At 37.1% G+C, this 20,773-nt stretch overlaps 2 long non-coding RNA genes across 2 annotated transcripts; one reads left to right on the top strand and one right to left on the bottom strand.

The window, feature by feature from the left end:
• Positions 1 to 10,507: 10,507 nt before the first annotated feature.
• On the top strand, positions 10,508 to 11,907 carry LOC135733072 (uncharacterized). Its single transcript, XR_010526879.2, has 3 exons — positions 10,508 to 11,085; positions 11,635 to 11,728; positions 11,814 to 11,907. It is a non-coding gene; the product is annotated as an uncharacterized lncRNA (long non-coding RNA).
• A 399-nt stretch (positions 11,908 to 12,306) lies between these two features.
• On the bottom strand, positions 12,307 to 13,383 carry LOC141280853 (uncharacterized). Its single transcript, XR_012335164.1, has 3 exons — positions 13,183 to 13,383; positions 12,762 to 12,898; positions 12,307 to 12,438 (listed from the first exon to the last, which is right to left on the bottom strand). It is a non-coding gene; the product is annotated as an uncharacterized lncRNA (long non-coding RNA).
• Positions 13,384 to 20,773: the final 7,390 nt, after the last annotated feature.

Below are 20,773 nucleotides of genomic sequence, written 5' to 3'. Positions count from 1 at the left end.
GATGTCAGTAGGGGATAATACCGCCCCTTAATCTGCACTTTCCAACCACAGCACTGCCATTTAATTTGTATTTAAAAGGACACCCAAAACAGCACATTTTTGCTCACACTTACAAAGTGGCAATTTTAACATGCAATAATTAATTATCTGTGGGGTTTTTTAAGCTAAAACTTCACCAACCTGGTCTCACGAATTTCCCTGTTATAGTCACAGAATTTTTTGCTCATTTATCCGTGTCATTATCACGGATCTCCGCATTTTTCCGTGTCTGTACTACGAACTTTCTTTTCCGTGTCAGTTTTACGTATTGGTTTCTCAATTGTTTTTCCTATTTTCTTACCATTTTCGCGTGGGTTTGGGGTAAGAATGACTTTCTGTAACATAAAATGACGTCCTAACCCAAACCCAACTCCTAACCCTAACATCAGGCGACAATTGTTTAAAAGTCCGTAAAAAATAGTATAAACCAATAGTTAAAGTGACATCCTAACCCAAACCCCAAATCTAACCCCAAACTCACGTGAAAATTGTTTAAAAATAGGAAAAACAATTGAGTAACCAATATGTGAAACTGACACGGAAAAGAAAGTCTGTGGTACAGACACGAAAAAAATGCGGAGAGCCGTGACAATGAGCAAAAAATTCTGTGACTATACCACGGAACTTTGTGAGATCATGTTGAACTTCACATATGCACTCTGGGGACACCAAAGATTTATTTGACATCTTAAAAAGTCTTGTGAAATGTCCCCTTTAAGAATAGATTCTGAATCGATTCATGTGGGTCCAACTATTCCCACCCCATCTACCAAAAAGTATTTATTTAATGTGTTAAAATTTACTATATTAATTAAATTTACAGCTCTAATATTGATATGAAATCTTAGTGGCTTCTGTTATAAACAGATTTGAATACATGGATATGATATAATAAACTGTATGTACGCATGTTCAATGATATCATGTGGTAGCAATCAATGGTTTGGGGCATCATATTAACAACCCTACTGGTTGGATGGTTCAAGCTTGAGCATAGTTTTAACTCATAAAGATTTTTTTGGGGAAAGTGTACACAGCACAAATAAAAAAAATAAAATAAAATAAAGAAGCTTTTGAAACGATGTTAGTTTCAAAATAGCACAAATCTAAGTGAACTTTTGTCTCACAAATTCTCAAATATATTGTAAGGAAAACAGGTGAATCTGTTCAGTACAAAGTCAACTTATCATATATGCAAGGCTGTCAAGTGTAATGTCCACATTAACACCGAGTTTGGATATGATCGACACCTTAAAACAACAGAAGTAAACTTTTTTCTAAAAGAAGTAAACTTTACAGCCTACACTTCATCAATCGGTTTATTCGTTTATTTATTTATCAGAGCAAGTCTGCAGAAACCGCCTTCCCCACTCCAGAGAACAATGATCAGAGCATGTGGCCAAGTGAATGTGATGCCACGGCTAAAGAATAAAAAACATTTTTTTGAACAACACACCAAAAAGCACACCATTGAAAGATATGTCAATTTCACTTACACTAGTGTTACAGTTGGAAGAGAACAAGTTTTTCCATCATAAACGGATTGCTGGCCAAGTTACTACTAATCTGTATGATACGGGAATGTCATATATTAGGAAACGTCATATGTGACCCTGTTTGTAAAACCCAGCTTAACCCACTTTTATAAAATCATCCTAGGTCATGACAAAGATTAAAATCAATGTAAAATGTACGCCTTTAATCAAACTTTGATGCTCCTAATCTCAAAATTCAATGATCAGACTTCAGCCTGGATTTCAAAGGTGTGATAAATATTTTCAACAAATACTAGAAGAAAATCTATACTGGAGCATGATAACATTTGAAAGCGAAGATCTCGCAGCGTTTCAAGTGCTCATGTGCTAGCCTGCAGAAAAGAATATCCAGAATTGAAACCTACAACTCGCACATAAATCTGACAGAACTGCCATAGTCTTGCACTGTTGCACGAAATTAATTCAGACATGTGATAGGACAACTTAGTCAAACCTGAAATCATGTGGGGGCAAACTCCATAGAGACGAGTCGCCTTTGTTCACCGTTGGACACATTTTTCCTTCCATTTGGGAATCTGACAAAAGTCATGTTCTCCCCTCTGACTGCTCCCAGGAACTCATCAGCCTTCCACCTCTGTTCCACCCGTATACGCCAGCACTCTACAAGCATACCCCTATTTTACCCCTCCAGACACTTGAATGCTTAGCAAAGCACTAGAACCGCATGATGGCTTTTGGCGCCACATTTTATTATAGAAAGCGGTAAAAATATAAAGGATCTACGGTTTGAACCACTGTGCACTTTAACACACGCTAACAGTGACACACAGTAGGCTGAATATTGAATAAGGATAAAGGTGATCTATACTGATCGATTTCCACCGAGGCTAAGGCTGAGTTTTTCCACCCCAGCAAATTTTGTCAGTTTTCGGCTGTAAAACACATCCTTATCTACTATTTACCGGGTAATTGGCAGACATTATTTCAGTGGTAGACCTCTATTTTTTCTTCACTAACTTGAACAACTGGGAATACATGCTAATGGTTGAACAGAGCCTCGAGCTTATACTTCAGCATCACCCTCCTGAATGTATGTTTGTTAAATGGCCTCAATTAGGAGTCTGGCAGGAAGACCTCCCTCTCTCCCTATAAAACACATGTTGTCCATCTTGCTCGAGCCATCAGTTTATACCCTTCATTCTTTTCAATGAAAATGTGTGTCTGTCAGCTGTATGCCGAGGAAACACGCAAAAAATAAATAAATAACGAAAAACAACAATTTAAAGTAATGATTTTTACTGTGCATTATTTAACAAAAGTCACAAGGCTGCAATTATAAAAAAAAAGAATTGGCATCAAATATTTATCAGATCTTAATTACGCTGCACTTACTGGTAATTTAAGCATAATTAATAATAACCCGAAGCTACTAATAGAGTTTATAAACCAGCCACGTTTATATAAAACAAGCAAGAGAAATACTGACATGTCCCACAATTTATTTCGATGTTACAGCTGCCATTTGGTTACAAAATAGCATGATATATAGTTTAAATTTAAACATACGATACTAAAGGTATGGCAGCGTGCCAAGATCTACAGAGTCTGTAAAAGCTGGCCTAGTGGTGCCAGTTTGTGGCACGGAGCTGGCCATGCAGTCGGACTTGTTGGCTAGTCAGCCTTAATGCCAAACCATGTCAAGAGCGAAGCCGTCAGCCATCATGCAGACAGCTGTGTAAACACTGCCAGACTGACCCTCTGAGAGGAGCTCCGCTATGGACACTTTGTGCAGAGAAGTGTCCAAACAAACAGAAAAATACAAGTGCATAAACTGAAAATAAACTTTCCGGCCAGCCGCGGCCTGAATACCATTAGACATAATAAACCGGTGGGAGACAGTATCAAAATGGCGTCATGTCACTGACTCCGACATGTATCTTGGTGCTCATTATTATCCTTGAACAGCACCAATTTACATCTAATGCAATGACTAATTCAGATCCAGTGTTGTCAAGAGGCATAGGAAATGCCCTGGCAGAGATGACAGTGTTCCTGTCAGGAGGTGCAGGATGGAGGATTCCTTGGGGCAATGATTTAATGCCCATGTCAAGTATTGCTGTCAGGCTTTCTTAGGCGACCATTAGGATTCAGTATACGCTGCAATGGACTTGGGCCCTGGCTAGTTGAGATTCATACTTGCATGGAAAGAACGCCGTATTCTGAAGTTATTACCCTTTGGGTGTAAACTACCATTAGGGGTGGTAAAAAAAGGTAAAAAGAAATGAAATCTTGAGACCTACCAGAGCAGCATGCAAACCGTGAGCTGTTCATTATCATCGTTAATCATGTTATTTACTATACAATTTAGCCTGCTTAAATACAATGCAAGAATTGCTATTCGTGATACCTCACAACATACATTTATCATACACAGAAACGAGAGCTTATTTAAAATATCCCGTGAATAGATGTGAACCTGACAGCTTCCAACATTACAACCGCCTGCACTGTAAAAGTACTCGAAAGCTCTCCACGGACTAAGCACAATCTCAACAAACCTCTAATCTGTTTGAGATACACTCCATATGGACATTCCTGTGAAATGACAACTTCTTGCACCGGACAGAGCAGGACCCTCTCAAACATATGGTACAGGCTATTCTCGAGGTATGTCTTCACACTTTTGCAGGGCCAGGTGTGTCTGGAATGGCCATCAGTGAACCGAGCCTGTGGCTCGCTGAGGTTCCCTCTTTCCTTCATTAACCTATGAGCCCCGCCTGGTTCCCTCTGGAGTCTTCGCCAAGGGTGTGAAGCCTTCTCATATGGGCCTATGATGAATGACCTCTGCTAGTGGTACTTAATGAGTTTGTGGAACATATGCTTTGTTATGTTTTCATGTGGTTTCACTAACTCCACAGCATTCCTGGGAATTTGCAGGATGAGAACCTGCTTAACTGTATTACTTTATCAGCACCAAGCCCACCAATTACGGCTCCTACAGTGGCACCCCTGCTCCACCTTTGTGTTTAGCGTGTGGATTGCATTGCCAAATAAATCCAACAGGACACCTCTTGATCTTGCCCACCCTGGTAGGTACCCTTACAGACCTCATTATAGCTGTAACATAAACACTAGAGGTTTACATGGAGAGATTTGTGCCACCTGTTAAATATGCACGGGTGGAAAAATACGGCACACAAAGGAACCTGTACAACCGGAGAAATTTTCAGGAATATTAGTCCCATGGAGTATCAGAGGAAAAGTTATTAGGCCTCAATCTGACAATTCCTGACAAATCCCATACTGTTGTTTTGCAAGGATGTGACTGATAGGGTTAGTGAACAAGCCTATTCATAAATATATAATAATTCAAAATATAACCTGGCATCCGTTTTCCAAGAATTCTGCACAAAGGAACCTGACTATTTTTCTTCCTTGAAGTCGTAATGAACATTAATTGCCAGTGGAATGCGGTGTGCACGCATGGGCCGGGTTTTCTGTGCCCATATTAACTGGAGCTGAACGCAGCTGATTACAACATTCGCAACGCTCGAGCTGCAAAAGAAAGGACACATTCAATTTACTGCACCGCATGGACACAGGAACCGGAAACCAATTAGGGCCAGAGAATGATAAATGGCCATTTTTATAAGCAGTTTGCTTGATTTCCCTATTAAATAGGACCCGGTGCATTTTCCACTTCAGAGTCAGCAACAAGGGATTCACTTAAAGCTGTGAAACTAAAGGCTCTCACACAGGTTTTGCACACAGCAAAATGACTTTTACAGCTTTAAACAGCCTATGCTGCCAAAATAGACAATCACAGGCTACAGTATCTTTTTTTGGGTACTTTGCATAAGTAGGCACATCGCCAAAACCTTGTATCAAGAGTGTAAAATGGACTCTTTGCCACAATTACCAAAGGTGGCTGAATTGGGGAAATTTACCAGCTGTATAGATTGTGATTCAGGCCATGAAAACTGAATGATTTTGCATTAGTTTTATTTAAAAAAAAAAAGTCTCTATACAAAGGGGATTGTTTAGCTTTTTTAACCAAAGCAGAACAAGTTCGACTTCGTATACATAAAAACAATTCTTACAAAATATTAAATATTCAAATAAAAGTAAAAATTAAGCTACAATTAATAGTTTTACAGTATGAACTTGTGTGTCATGAATAAAGGCCATTTTGTGTTTAAAAGAGACTTTGGGTAACAGATAAATTTTAGTAAAAAGTGGGTAGTTTTTTATTAATATTTTATATTTTACTTTGACAAGGCCTTACTCAGTAAATAATAAAGATATCAAGGTTATATTTTCACAGAATGTCCTTTACATCATGTAGAATGATTTTATGTAGAAAACAGTAATGCACAAATAGCTTAAGATTGGTTTTCATATCATATTGATATTAATATCAAGTCTTTTTTGACATCTCCTTCTTAGTAAACATACATATTAGGGCTGCACAATTCATCAAAAACTGGTAAAACATTTAAAATAATTGCCAAAAGCCTCAATTTGGTACAGTGGTGAATCAGAGATTTAAAAGTTGATAAATTGACGTGTCCTTTAGCTAAACAATTTTTTTACTAACAACATAACTCCCATAATTATTTGTTATTTACATTACCACGGGGCTGTTGAATGCTTTATTCTGGTTGAGAAATGTTCCATGGGTGTTGATTATTTTTCAATAAAGGCACACCTAACCTTTAAAATGTCTTAAAGATTGGCACCAGAGCAATGTTTGTGGTAACCGTGGTATAAGCGAAATAATTGACTCTGGTCCTTTAAATTATTCGAAAATAACACTTCGCAGCATGCCGCATAACCACCTTGGGTGTGCATTATTTTCTTATAATTCAATGGACCGTCGTCAATTACTCCTTAGTTTTACATGTGTATATTTTACATTTGTCATAATTGCGCAGCTCTAATACATATTTTTATAATTGTACTGTAACTAAGTATTGTCCTATTATATGCTTAAGTCTGCTGTTGAATAGGATTCTGACATATACATGAACCCAGCATGGTCTCAACATGCCAATGCAGCCGCTCTCCCATCATGCCACGCTGTCAGGAAATTCAGCGTCTCTAGCAACCACTGTTATCCCTGCTCCTTTTCTCCAGCATGGGAATGAGGAGCAGACAGAAGACAGGGACAGCACAGGAGCTGACAGCCACATAAAACACAATCTCCATTTTTGACAATGGGGACATTTCTAAACTGCAGACAACATGGTAAAACCATTAAACAATTCCAAAAACAAACATCAATGAGGGATGACAAACAGTTTATAAAATGGTGATATAAAGTATTTTCTCATAATTAATGCCTTTTATATACTGTAACAGTCCAAGGCAAAAAATAAGAAAAATATAAATACATGTTTTAGCAAAGTTTTAATGTCCATCCATATATATTTTTTTACTCTTTTTTTAAGATACAAACAGGAAATATGTACACAAAGGTAAAAACAAAAACATTTTCAGAACTCAATGTCTTCTTCAGGCATCAGTCAGTATTTAGTGTGACCTCTCTTGGCACTAAACACATCTTGAGCTTTTTTGGGGAGACTGAAGTCCTGAAGTCATTTGATTAGAATTATTTATTTGGATTTGGATTTATTTATTTATGGATAGCCCCTTGAGATGCAACATCTCATTTTCAAGAGGGTCCAATACACATAACATAAAACAACAACAACAACAGCAACAACAACAACACAAACACAATTGCTCAAAACAAATAAGTTACTAGGCAGCCTACAACAATTAGAAAATAGGATTTAATTTAATTTAGGTTAAGGAGATCCTGCAGCTGCCTGCTATTGTTTAAGTGGAAGGGGAGTTTACCCTAAATATTTGACACTTCAGCTTATACTTTTACACTGTTTTTAATACTACATTCACATTTCCTGTATTTTCTGGTTGTATTCTAATAAAGAGACTGAAAAATAATTATATATGATCACTATACAATTGCAAAAACAACAAATCTAATGGTAGCATGGTGGCCTAAGACTTTTCCACAGTACTGTATATAAAACCATCAGTATATTCAGTAAGCAACACTTTTCTGTGTTCACTCTCCTTTACACATTCTGAGTGAATCCAAACAGCAACTGTTATTTGTCATGCTGTTCAGACCCAATGCCTGATCAACAAATGGAGACCGAATACAAAGCCAACACCAATCAATACTTCCCTTTGTGAAGGACTAGAAAGTTCTATATATCCATCAGTCTGAAATAAGCCAATAACTCATCCCTCTCAGTGGGTCACAGTCTGACAGTGAAATATGACATAATACTATATCTGTGAATCTGATGTTAATTTAGTTTATGTCCAGTTGAACGCTTCCATTTTATATTGTTAGACGGCTCACTTGAACACTGTATGCCCATGCACACAAACAATTTTACATAAATACCATAGATGACCTGCTCTGGCATGCCTCAGAGACTCCCTAAGGATTTAATTATAAAATAAATACAGTGGAGCCTGTAGCTGTTAATGTGTGATTGTTGACAGTCAGTGTATAGTTTAACATGCATAGTGAGGGGTTGCGGTGTTGCCTTTCATATGTAACTCTCTGTGTGTCTGTGTGAAGAAGAGCATGGAGGCTCCAGGCTGGGCAAAAAATTGCACTAATGCCCACTGGTTCTGTTATTTGCACTCTCTCAGACAACTCTCTTTAGACAATGACCTTGTCTACACGAGGGCCCGGAGGAAATGCAATGAGCTGCATTTCAAAATCACTAAATTTGACCTTCTAGCATAACTAATAAGAATTTCTGAAGTCATCTTAACCCTGCGTGTACCGTCTTATCTATCTTTGCTATATCCAAGTTCTGAAAGGGCATGTTATGTTTATTTTATAGCCTATATACTGAATACAATATAGGACAAAATGTGCACAATTTTGTCCCATGGGCCGTACATAAAGTACGAAGAAAAATATTAACATAACATGGAAAATAAATGCTGAAATTATAGACAAAACGCTTATGAATAGAAGAACAGAAGAACTTTATTATCATTACGCAAGCACAGCAAAATTGCACATGTGTGCAAAAGTGTTAGCAGTTGTTAGATGTCATTTCTATCTTGGCTCTCTTAGCCAAAATTATTTATTTTATTTTAATTAAAGGTTCAGTAGATTATGGCATAAGACTGCTAAAAGTATTTAAAAAGTATTTTTTTGTCTCAGTTCAGGTTAATTTGGACTAATACAGTAGCCTTGTAAAGCTGAGGTTTAGATGATGTACAGTAAGTGGTCGGCTAGCTTGCCCATCTGAAAAGTGCCAAAAAAATATATATATAATAACAACCTGACCTGTTTACCATGTTGGAAATGTTATATTTTTCTAAGCAGACTTACCAGTGTTTTTAACACACACAAAAAAGAAAAAAACTGCACAGGCAATGGTTTCTACTGAGATCCTGATTTAATAGCATGGTGCAAGAACAACTATTATACAGTGTCAAAGAAAAAGTCAAAAATGGTCCCAAGCTGTCACTGGGGCAGTACCATTTAAAAATGTCCTACCATACCATTTAGGTAGAGATATGTATACACAGAGGTGTAAAAAGTACTCAAAAATGTACTTAGTGTAAATTTTACTCGTTTAACAGTAAAAGCATCTGGCCAGAATCATAATAAAGTAAAAAACTACAACATTAAAATTGTACTTGAGTATTAAAAAAGTAAAAGTAGGAAAAAGGAAAACTAGAGATTCGTGTTTAAGGTTATAGGGCTCTATCTTACACCCAGTGCAATTTAAACCATTGTCGCTTCGGTTTAGGGTTAGATTTACATAAAATGACATCCCTACCCAAATCCAAGGATCTCCTGATTTTGCCAAGTGGTTGATGTCCTCAGGGCAACATTATGTTGACCCTGGGACAACATTTCAATCAACCAATCAGATTTCAGAAATAAGTTTATAGTTTGTTTTAAGTTTAAGCTTACAACCAGGATCAGCTGTTTCTAGACCATTGTTTTTCACTTATCATGTCCCTCTGATTTAAGGGTTTGGTTAGGGTTGGGGTTTGGGGGGGGGTTTAGGTTTTATTTAGAAAAATGTTGTCCTTGGGTCAACACAATATGTTGCCTTGAGGACATCTCTCACTTGGCAAAATCAGTTCGAGCCCAAATCCAACTCTAACCTAACGCCAGGCGACACATATAAAAAAAATCAGAAAAAATAGTATTAAACAATGTACAAAGTGACATTCTAATGCAAGCACCACATCTAACCCTAAACCGAAACGACAATGGTTTAAAAAAAAAAAAAGCAGTTGAGTAACCAATACGTGATAATCACACGAAAACAGGAAATTGCGGAAATTCGTGATAATATCACAAAAAAAGAATAAAAAAAATACGTGACTGTATCACAAAACTTTGTGAGAGTGGTTAGCGTAATGCAGCGCAATGCGCGACACAAGTGTCTTTTGCCAATTTCCCACCCTGCACAGTTATCATTTTCACGTTTAGCGCCACGTTGTTTAAATAGCAAATGCATTTGCGCCCCCTTTTGAGCCCATGGGCCTTCTGGTCTGAAAAGAGGTGTGTTCAGGTGCATTGTTGGCACGTTGCTATTTTGAGGCAACTAAAAAAGACGACGCCATTGACCAACAAAAACCTGGTCTAAAGTCTAAAGTCAATATGCAATATGTTTTTTGTTATTTAAAGAGCGCATTAGTAATATGCACCTATAAACGGGATGACAACGCAGGTTTGCTTATCACATACATGAATGCGCAGCAGCACAAAAACGCTTTTAAATATGAAAGATTAAAGGATTGAATGTAAAAGATTATTATTGAGTCTCTTGGACATAAATGAGGACCGATTATGAGACGTTAGAAGGCACAAAGAGCTGTTTCACCTGTAGCCTGGAAAGTAAATAAATGCTTTGCTTTAAACAAATGCATCTGTTTTTAAATGTTTTTTTTTTTTAAAGAGCACCTATTATGGGATACACGTTTTTAAACATCCTTTTGTGTGTAAGTGTGCATAAGTACATGCTAACGATATTCAAGAAGTACATACCTCAAAGAAAACGATGACACGAGTTATCGTCTCTAACGTTCGAGGACTACAAAAAACACTCGGATTGTAGGCAACAGTTTACTTCCTGGGATTGGTGACGTAGATAAGACCAACATTATCATAGTTCAGCCCTCTCTGCTTTGCTTGGGTACGCCCTCAAAGACGAGGGTGGGGAGCGCCGAGTCAGAAGACAGCTAAAATGGCGGAAGTTGTGAGTTCCTGCTTTGACCCTGTTTGCAAGCTCTTGTTTCATTGTTTAAGCGATTAAATCTCTCGAGTAGACGCTGTCTCTTTAGATGCGAGGGCAAAATAGCACTTTATGGACTTCCACAGAGGACATCATGTTTAATACGGTTCCGGAAAAATCCAGTCAGAAGTTGTTCACGGAGTTTTCACAATAACTGCTTCTCATGAACCGAAGCTGGATTTGCGCGAAGTCTCCTCTTGAAAGTTGGATTACTGTGCACTTCTGGATCACAGGCTGTAAGTATTCACGTTTATTATTTGCCTTTTACTGTACATTACGTAACCGGTAACCGGAGATTAACATAATGTGCGTGTAGAGCTAAGCTTGCAAGCTAATTGTCTTGTGTTGTAATACTGTATTTCATAAACAACGTATATATTTACACACGTGTATGTTGAATTATGCAGACTATCGTTTATTTTATCTATGTTGGTTTAGACATGTTTACAAACTTGCTAAGTTGCTAAGCTAAATACAAATACAAATACAAATACCAGCTAAACTGTTACCGGTAATAAAATTTGTTCTCATGATCAAACTCAAGAAACTCTAAGTACAGATGATTTGTTTAAAGTTATATGTATTTTACTGTTGTATTTACTTGAAGCTTTCTTAGATTTTGAAACGAAGTAAACACGTAATGTATGTTGCTAATGTTGGGCCATGTAATATGTAATACATTAACGTTTTAATGAATAGTCTAACGATTTATAGTCGTTGTACTCTATTGTTATAATATGTCTTTTTGACTGAATACATGTTTGTTTTATTTGTCTATATCCTAGATTCGCAGCTGGACACATCCTTCTACACTGTATGCAAGCATGCAACATCATAACACACAGTACAAGGAGTCAGACTGGCATATGAGGAGCAAAGGTGTGTAACACATATGATGTATTTAGCTAGTGAAACCACTACCAGTCTTAGATGTATAAAGTTTTTTTTCTCTGCATAATAATAGGAACCCAGGCAGTAGCATCGTTTCACAATGTTTCCATCATCATCATCAGTGGATGCCTTTGCTGTCCGTAGCCTGAGATTTCAGATTTGCAGCAAAAAAAAATTTATTTTCTCATTTATTGGAATGCTGTGCAGGTATTTAAGTATTTTAGTAACTGTGTTAAATAAAGTAGTATTTACTTTTACAATAAATTAATTGCTTGTTTATATTTTACAGGTATTTGTACCTTGCAGCCATCCATTACAATGTTACCAACCCGTAACAAAAGCAGGAGAGGGAAAGTACAAGGCTATGTTCCCAAAACACACAAGTGACATACCGTAAGCAGTAATGTTTTATTTCAAATACATTCATAATTAAAAACTTAATTTATGAAGCAGGGAAATAAATTATCAAAATAAAAGATTTATTGACTGCAATATTTCTACAGTTATGTGGAGGATGTGATCAGGCTTGTGTTTGATGAGGTATTTGAAGATAAGCTGAAGGAAACCCCGATTCCAATGGACCTGGCATCACAGTTTGAGAGACCTTCAAAGGAGGACGTGATTGCATGCCATCTTCAGTGCAGGGGTCGTTGAAAGCCAAAATTGTGACCGATCTGATCAGGAAGCTCCAAGCGTATCTGGAGAACAACACACGACAGGATGATAACCTTATAGTGTCGTCTTAAATAGCACCAGCTGACAAAGCTTTGATATGCCATTTATCTGAATAGATAGCTGTAAGAAATGAATTGAACAATTTTTGAAACAAGAGCACAATATGGTTACTAAAGTATGTTTATTTATATATTGTTTAACATTTAAATATATATTTGTAATAAATAAAAAAAACTTTTGACTGACTATTATATTTTCTTTAAAGTTACATCTTTTGTTCTTTTGGGTACTTTGTTACTATAATGATACTTTAGTGTTATTGGTTTAAAAATGTAATAAAACTTACTCTAGTCCTGCACCTCAAAGGCTTATAGTCGGTACAATAAATGTTCTGTGTGTAGGGATTTAGACAATTTGTGCAAAACCTGGATGATGAATCACGCAGGTAAGAGGCCCTGGAACATGTTGCATTCTCCTTAAAACCTAGTAAGTAAAAACATAGCACAGTCTTTCATAATAAAGTTTACCATAGTAAAATAATGTAGAACTAACATTCATTTCAATTAATACTTTCTTTGTGCTACATTTGGTGTTTCCATATAGTTTGCACAGTAAAATAGTATGTAAGCAGTATTTTATAATTAAGTTTACTAGAGTAAAATAATGTAGAAATTACCAAGTGAAATCGTTTTATAATCATTTCAACAAATACTTTCTATGTGCTACATTTGGTGTTTCCATATAGTTATGTAGTACGTTATAATTACCTTTTGGATGTCTTTGCAACACATTTTCATCTTCGTTTAGCATTCTGGCAGAGCTAAGGACACCTAAAAAAGTTAAATCCAATCGCGTTCATTGACGGAGATCGTTTATATCGTAACGGCCGTCTGAACTCTCTGGATCGAGCTTGAAGTGGTAAGGCAGTACAGACACCATCGTTTATAGAGAAATATAACGCTTGTTTACGTTGCCTCTGAGGCTGTGACTCTCATGGGTCTTTCACATAGGAAGCGGTGTGCGCTGCGCTGCGCTATGAAACCCATTCATTTCAAGGGCTTGCGCCGCGCGAGGGCGGTTTTTTGTTGCGCCGAGCAAAGCGCGAGCGCAGCGGAGCGCTGCTTGCGCTCACGCCGCGGTCAAAGTTCAAAATAGTTTAACTTTTGCGCTGCGCTCTGTGACGATTACCCGCGCGGCCAATAGAAATGGGGCATCCAAACAAGCAAAATGGACGAATGCTTATACTCGGGATTCTCAGAGCTTTATAATACAAGTTTATGCTCCTACAGAGACATCGGAAGGAAAGCCGTGTCATGGAAACACGTAAGCAATTCAAGTTGACATGTTAGGTGTGGTTTAAGTCAAGCAGCTTGTTGTAGGTATGCTTAAAGTTACGTGAAATGGAGATGAGCAACATCAGTCTCTGTATTCCTCGTCGACTATTTAACGCAAATATAAACACTGTAGTAATTTATTGAAAACCCCGCCTACTTTGGTCTGGCCATCAGAGCACAATCGCTTGGCTGCGCCGAACCCAGCGGCGAGCGCAGCGCACACCGCATCCTATGTGAAAGCCGCATCAGTCAGAATCTGTGTCAACCCACGCATAGTCAGGGGCGTAACCTTTCAAACACACGCTGAACCCAGCTGACCAATAACAGTTGAGTAGTCATCTGACCAATCCGATTACACTAGACATTTTGGGAGGCGGAGACAGGAACTAAACCGAGCGTTTTCCAGACAGTGGGAAATCGGTGAGGTATGTAAGCAATTTATAAGACTCACAATGCATTAGTTCAAGTTTTAATAACATGTATGTACTATGGGATATTGCAATAACGTGCTAACGTGCCAATTTATTAGCATAATTTGTGCTCTTTAATGCTACCTCATGGATTTATTGTTTATGATGACTCTGTACCTGTGGATATGGTGAGGTGAGAAATTTTTTGAAAAAGTGAAAAACATCACAATTATTTAACATTAATCTTAAACTGGGGATCTTCTTCCTCCGCTTAGTTTTTCAGTTTACAAAGTCCGTCATCTAAATAGGGATTAGACATGTATTGCTGCCTTTAAAAGATATTGGTTTATTTCACGTTACGTCCAAGATACTTCCATTACTCATAAAAAAAAAGGACCAACCCTTTTCAACCATGCGCTCGGCGCAAAAAAAAACATTTTTCCCGTCGTTAAATTAGCAAAAGTGGATTCGGACACGCCCATTTAGACGTTCCGCTGTGCGCTTTATACATTGTGCTTTGATCGTAAAAATAGGGCCCTTAATCTCTGAAACCATGAAGTGAATGAACCACATACAAGGTTTTATCCAACTGTATTTAATTATATTTATTTTTCAAACTATAAGACTACTACCTAATTTCAGTATGCAACATACTACTCAAAAGTTGTAAAACCTCAAATTTAACTTAAGCAGAAGCTGATTTTTTGAATTAAAATTCTATCAATCCTCTCACAGGCAGCCAATGCAGGAAGAGTTGTATTAGACCTCGTTCACACTGACAGTACAAATCTGATTTTGGTGCATATCTGATAGGAATCTATCACATTTTGAATGTGTGAATGAGCGAAAACCACACCAAATCCATTTTTTTCTAATCCGTTTCAGGCTACATCCAGTGGTGGTTTGAAATCCTTTTCAAATTGCATTTCTGGAAATCCATTTCAGTCTATCCGCACTGATCGCATTTGTGTAGCTTTTAGGTTACGTCAAGCTGTTGCATCATAAAACGTAAACACGTCAGACGTCGAGTCAGATTGTCGTACCAGCGCGTCGTCATCGCCATAGAAACAATGCAGATAATCCGGAAAATGGCAGAACACAACATAATCAAATTGGATATGCACCAAAATCAGATTTGGAATGACAGTGTGAACAAGGTCTTAGTCTTGATAGAGAGGCTGCAAATAGCAGAGGAGGTGTCACACGGGAACACACTTCATGTGTTGTCGGTTTCAAAAAAGCGAACTGTTGACCAATTCCTTAGTGTGGTCCAAAGGCTCCAGAACTCCCTGCTTCTATTACTGTTAAGCTGCTTTAAAACAATTACCAATTGTAAAAATTCAATACTGTATAAATAAAATTGAATTGAATAAATAACATTTAAATTAAACTAGCCATCAGCGCAATTCAATTGGTTTGGTAAAAGCAAGGGAAAATAGAATGAAGTAATCTATGAAAAGAAGTACTTTATGACTGTAAATAAAATTGTAAGGAGAAAAAGTACTTTTTAAAAAAAAAAAAAAAAAATTAAGTAAAAGTATTGATTTTTAATTGTACTCAAGTAAAGTAAAAACCCTCAAAAATAATACTAAAGTACAATAATAAAGTAAAATTACTCAAGTACTTTACACCTCTGTGTATACATTTGGTACCAATATGTACAGTATTGAGGTACTAATATTAACTATTTAGGTGTACTTTTGAAAGGGTACCGACCCAGTAACAGATAGGGACCATTTTTTGACCATTTCTGACAGTGTGAGTGCTATTGCCTTTACTAACTAAATACAAGATTGTCAACTCATCTAACTTAAGTTAATAAGTAAATTGGAGATTAGCAGTGTCGGGGAAAGTTACTTTTAAAAGTAATGCATTACAATATTTAGTTACTCCTCAAAAAAGTAACTAATTGCGTTACTTAGTTACTTTTCATGAAAAGTAATGCTTACGTTAGGCTACTTTTAAGTTACTTTTGCGTTACTTTTTCTTACTTGGCTGAGGCTTGATCTCTTTAAGGTCTTGCAGGTGTTTTTTATGATCGCAAAAATGTCAAGCTCTGACGTGCCATCTCCGTTTCTGACTCAAAAATTTCACTGTGCACAGAGTGTGTAATTCTACGTTCATATGTTCAGTTTAATTCAGTACATTATTTTATTTTTAAATTGAATTAATTAAATTGAAAAGTAACTCACATTACTTTTTAAAAAAAGTAACTCAAATATTAATGTTTACATTTATAAAGTAACGCGTTACTTTACTCGTTGCTTCAGAAAAGTAATATTATTACGTAATGCGTCTGCCAAATGCATAAATAAACAGCAGGAAATGGCTAAATATTGTTGGTTCGGTTGGTTTACAGGAGTTTGGATTTAGCATTACATAGCAGTAGAATGTAGAAAAGTTTCTTGGGCTTTGTAGAAATGAAGGAAAGCTTTGGGACATGTTCAACTCAAGTCAATAACAGATGAAGGCAAGAGATAGTCGTTAAGGGACTGAATCTAAACGAAGCTCCTTAATGGTCCTAAACTTTGAATGGACTTCTGGGTTCAATTATAACATTAATATTGCATGTTTCTGAACTAATAGATGAGATCCTTATAAACCTAAAAATCTGCCATATGAGTTCGGCAAGAGCAAGCTTTGAGGTCGTACATCACTAGAATATATCAGAAGGCTTTGTATTAGATGAGATTAGACCTGCCAGATCCGACCCACTTCGTTACAGCGCTCCCATACAGAAGGACCGATTGATCAGTTTGTTTAAGGAAATGTAAATAATGAATTCTCAGAGATTAATTGTGGCCTGGTCGGTAATTGCTGGAGATCACAGCGCCCAATTGCAAACTTCAAAACGCAAGCGTGGGGCATAAGAGTGAATAATGATGATTTCGAAAGAAAGAAAAGGAATTGGAAAATCTAAAGAGGCAGGTAAAAAACCCTGATTTAATGAGGTACAAGGACCTAACGAGTTTGGTGGGGAAAATCAAGTGTTTCCAAAGTCATCTTTAAACTTGGAAAAAATGAAACCGGGGCACGGCAGTTGTTTTTGACAGCTGGGGATGATGGAGACCACATCTCGGAGAGAGAGTAATTCCCTATTCCTTTTTTATTATACCCCCTCTGTCTCTCTGCTGGGAGCCCCCGAGTCACTTCCCTGGTCCCAACATTGATTCTTGAATTAGACTGTTTTATTGAATAATTAATATGGCGCTCCTTGTGATTGATGATTTGCATGCCTTGAATATTAGCTTTTCAATCAAACGCTGCTTGTTCTAATGTAATCATATTGAAAACATGTCAAGAAGTGTTTACCCACTTTGCGTGTGATGTCATCTTTTGTAGCTCCAGTGCTGCCGTACAATGCTCTTCAGTGGGGAATAGCCGTGTCGAGCATGCTCGCGCTGGTGATTACATGAATCTTCAGCTCTGGCAGCTCGGAAAAAGGGCTGATGGATTTTTTTCCATCCGCCGAGAGACATCATTTCCTCTAAGCAGACGGAGAGAGGCAGGACTCGTATTGAGTGGCAGGGCCGCTTGACTGAGAATTAAGAGTTTGCGAGGCGTGTAGATAACGGCACGCCAAAATCAGCATGAAATGCATCAATAAGTCTATTAGGATCCCGCTGTAATTTGGGCGCGATTGAAGTGCCACTGATGTTTGTTTGTTGTTTGGAGTCCGTTTCTGAGAGCGTGTCGGCCCTCGACTGGGGCTTGAAAGTACTTTGCCTCATTGAGTGTCGGTTGTGTTTAGACTTCACCAAAACATGTGCACAGCTAAATAATTTATGCCAAACACACTAATGACAGGGAGGGATCGTGTTGAGCACAGGAAGTGCGGATGAGTGATGATCAGGGACTGGGCCTGTCTGTTTGACTAATGCTCACAAGCACGGACGCCAACTCAAAATACTGCCCGAATGTCCCATCAGACACATTTGACTGTTTGAGGGATCCAGGGAAGGTCAATAATCTATAATATAACCAAACTGCCAATTGCTGTAAGTAATAGTGTGCTTCTGTAGCTCAAATGCATTAGCAATGCAAAGGTCATTGGTTTAATCCCAGTGAGCGCACACATACTGATAAAAATATATATCGATTGGATGCATTGTAAGTCACCTGGATAAAAGAAGCATGTAGGGGTGCGTGGGGTAAGTTGTAACAAGGACTGTTTACATTGTTGCACAAGGTTGAGCGTTTTGTTTTTCCGGTAGTTTTTTCACGCTGACAAACGATGATCTCCCGCAAATGATTGGAAATGTATAATGTTTTTCCAGAGAGTTATTGATGAACGACTGTTTTGGTGGCATGTAAGTAAATTTTTTCATCATATGTTTTTTTCGGTTTCTAAGTTGGCTGTGTAAGATAACAAATCAAATGCTATGTCATATTAATCAATGTCTTGTTGACTAAAACATAGCATCATTTTGAAATACATCTGCAAAATATTTTGACCCAGCGGGGTTAATTGTAACGCTGTGTTACAACTAACCTCTCAGCACTTACGATATGAAAACAGCTAACGTTAGCTTAATTCTTGCTGTTGTTTTAAATAGGCTACACACGAATGATTCCCGGCTGCCAACAAAATAAATGTGCCCGTCTTATCAAAAATCGTGTGTCAAATTTATTTTTGTTCATATCTTTAATATTAATTGAATAAGGTCACGTAAAAGATTGAAATCATAATGAAATGAATGGCTAAAATGAGACTTTGATGCTCATTATCTGAGAATTTGATTTTGTATCTGTAGTATGGTTATTACAGACTGGGTCAAATATAAAAAAAAGTTTTGTCATATTTATGCTGCAAGTATTGTTAGAAAAGGGCTGGATGAATGAATGCAGTGTGGATACCTGTCTATTATAGACAGATATATAAATAATATCCACTTCAAGTATATAGACAAAATAGTATTGAAATGTTTGCCTACAAACTTAATGTTTAGGACGTGTTACAACTAACCCCCTGCCTGTTACAATTTACCCCACCTATGGGATAAGTTGTAACATTTGCACTTCTGTCACGTTTGGTATAATTGTCCAAGAATGGTAAGTACTAGAAACAAACTTCAAATGTTCATTTGTAGCAGAGATGTGTGTGTTGCTTGGGTAAAAATATAATTAATCAAATTCAAATAGTTTTTGATTGATTAAGCCAAAACCAAAAAGCGTTAGGTTGTGTCCCGCTCTCCCCTATACCAAATGTGTAAATGTTCTAGTAATCTGATATAAAATAAAACAGTATTTCTTAAAAATGATATAAAGAAAAATCTGCATTTCAGTTTAATTATTGAACATACCGATCTGTTTTATTACTAAATGGTTATAAGTTATATTGCTATTATGTCAATTTTGTATGTCATAGCATATTGTTTTCATGTCATAGCATGTTAGTTTTGATTTCAAAAGAATAGAAATGCCTCATGTTATAACAATGCTCACTTACATTAAAGGCACCTTGAAGATAGGTTGTGCTCCCCGGGGCTTACTACATATCTGTTTTATTATGCAAAAAATCATTAGGCTAAATTAAAAAGCTGTTTGAGAGTAACCAGATCCTATAATGAGGCCAAAGAGGGAAAAAGGCAACATTAAAACAGAACCTTAGAACAGAAACACAATACAGGCAGAGCGGGGAGCTATCGATTATCACTCGACTGGGTCACTATCTCACTTTCTCTGGACACTGCTGCCGAGTCCATGATAGGATGAGAGAGAGGCCAGTTAATACCGTACAATCTGAACACTGTTCCAGACCTTTTCATTATCAGACTCATATTGGCATAAAACTGCAGGAGGCAATCGATATAAGCATTCAGCTACCCTGAGGAATAGAAACAGATGAACAGATAAATGAGAATAGAAACATTTCTAGATATTAAAAATAGCTTGGAATGGATAGCAGGCATTAGTTATGTTGTAAAAACATGCAGTGATTGCATGAACTCTTGTGGTAATGTACATGCATATGCATTACTACATGAAAAAACAACAGTGCAGCTTGATTAGAAATAGTGTGCATGCATTTAATAAACAGTTACATGGTCACAGCTATGATTTCATTCATGTTAAGGTCTCTTTCTCAGAATTAAATGAGCTGTTTTTTTTTAAACCATATTTGCATTTTAATGACGACAAATGCTTACAGGTTGTGGGATTTCTGTCAAACGTGGCAACATGTATTTAAAGCTTTAAACAAGAAGAGCATCTATCCAGGATCATCTTCACTTCAGCATATCTTTAAACCTAAAGTTCATTAACACCAAAAAGGCATCAATAATATATTAATCTAGAAAACTTGTGTTGATGTACTTCTGATATCTGAAACCCGAGCATATTTGTAAGCAGTTTTAACTACTTAGTTGCAATAAATGGTCTTTTTGGACTGGGGGAGAATGTTAACTTCACTTAATGTACAGGCTATATTACTGTAAGTAGTTCATTATTCTCTTTAATCTCTGGTGCTCCTGTTTAGCTCAGTGGTGGAGCATTGCGTTAGCAGCACAAAAGGTCAAGGGTTTAAACCCAGGGAATACACATACAGATTAAAAATATACACCGTCTACCAAATGTGTAAATCTACATGTCTTAAAATAATGTCAATGATATTA

This window comes from Paramisgurnus dabryanus, chromosome 15 (genome assembly GCF_030506205.2).
Source record: "Paramisgurnus dabryanus chromosome 15, PD_genome_1.1, whole genome shotgun sequence".
Taxonomy (NCBI): Eukaryota; Metazoa; Chordata; class Actinopteri; order Cypriniformes; family Cobitidae; genus Paramisgurnus; species Paramisgurnus dabryanus.
Note: the sequence above shows the minus strand (reverse complement) of the source record. Positions and strands in the feature narration are given on the sequence as shown.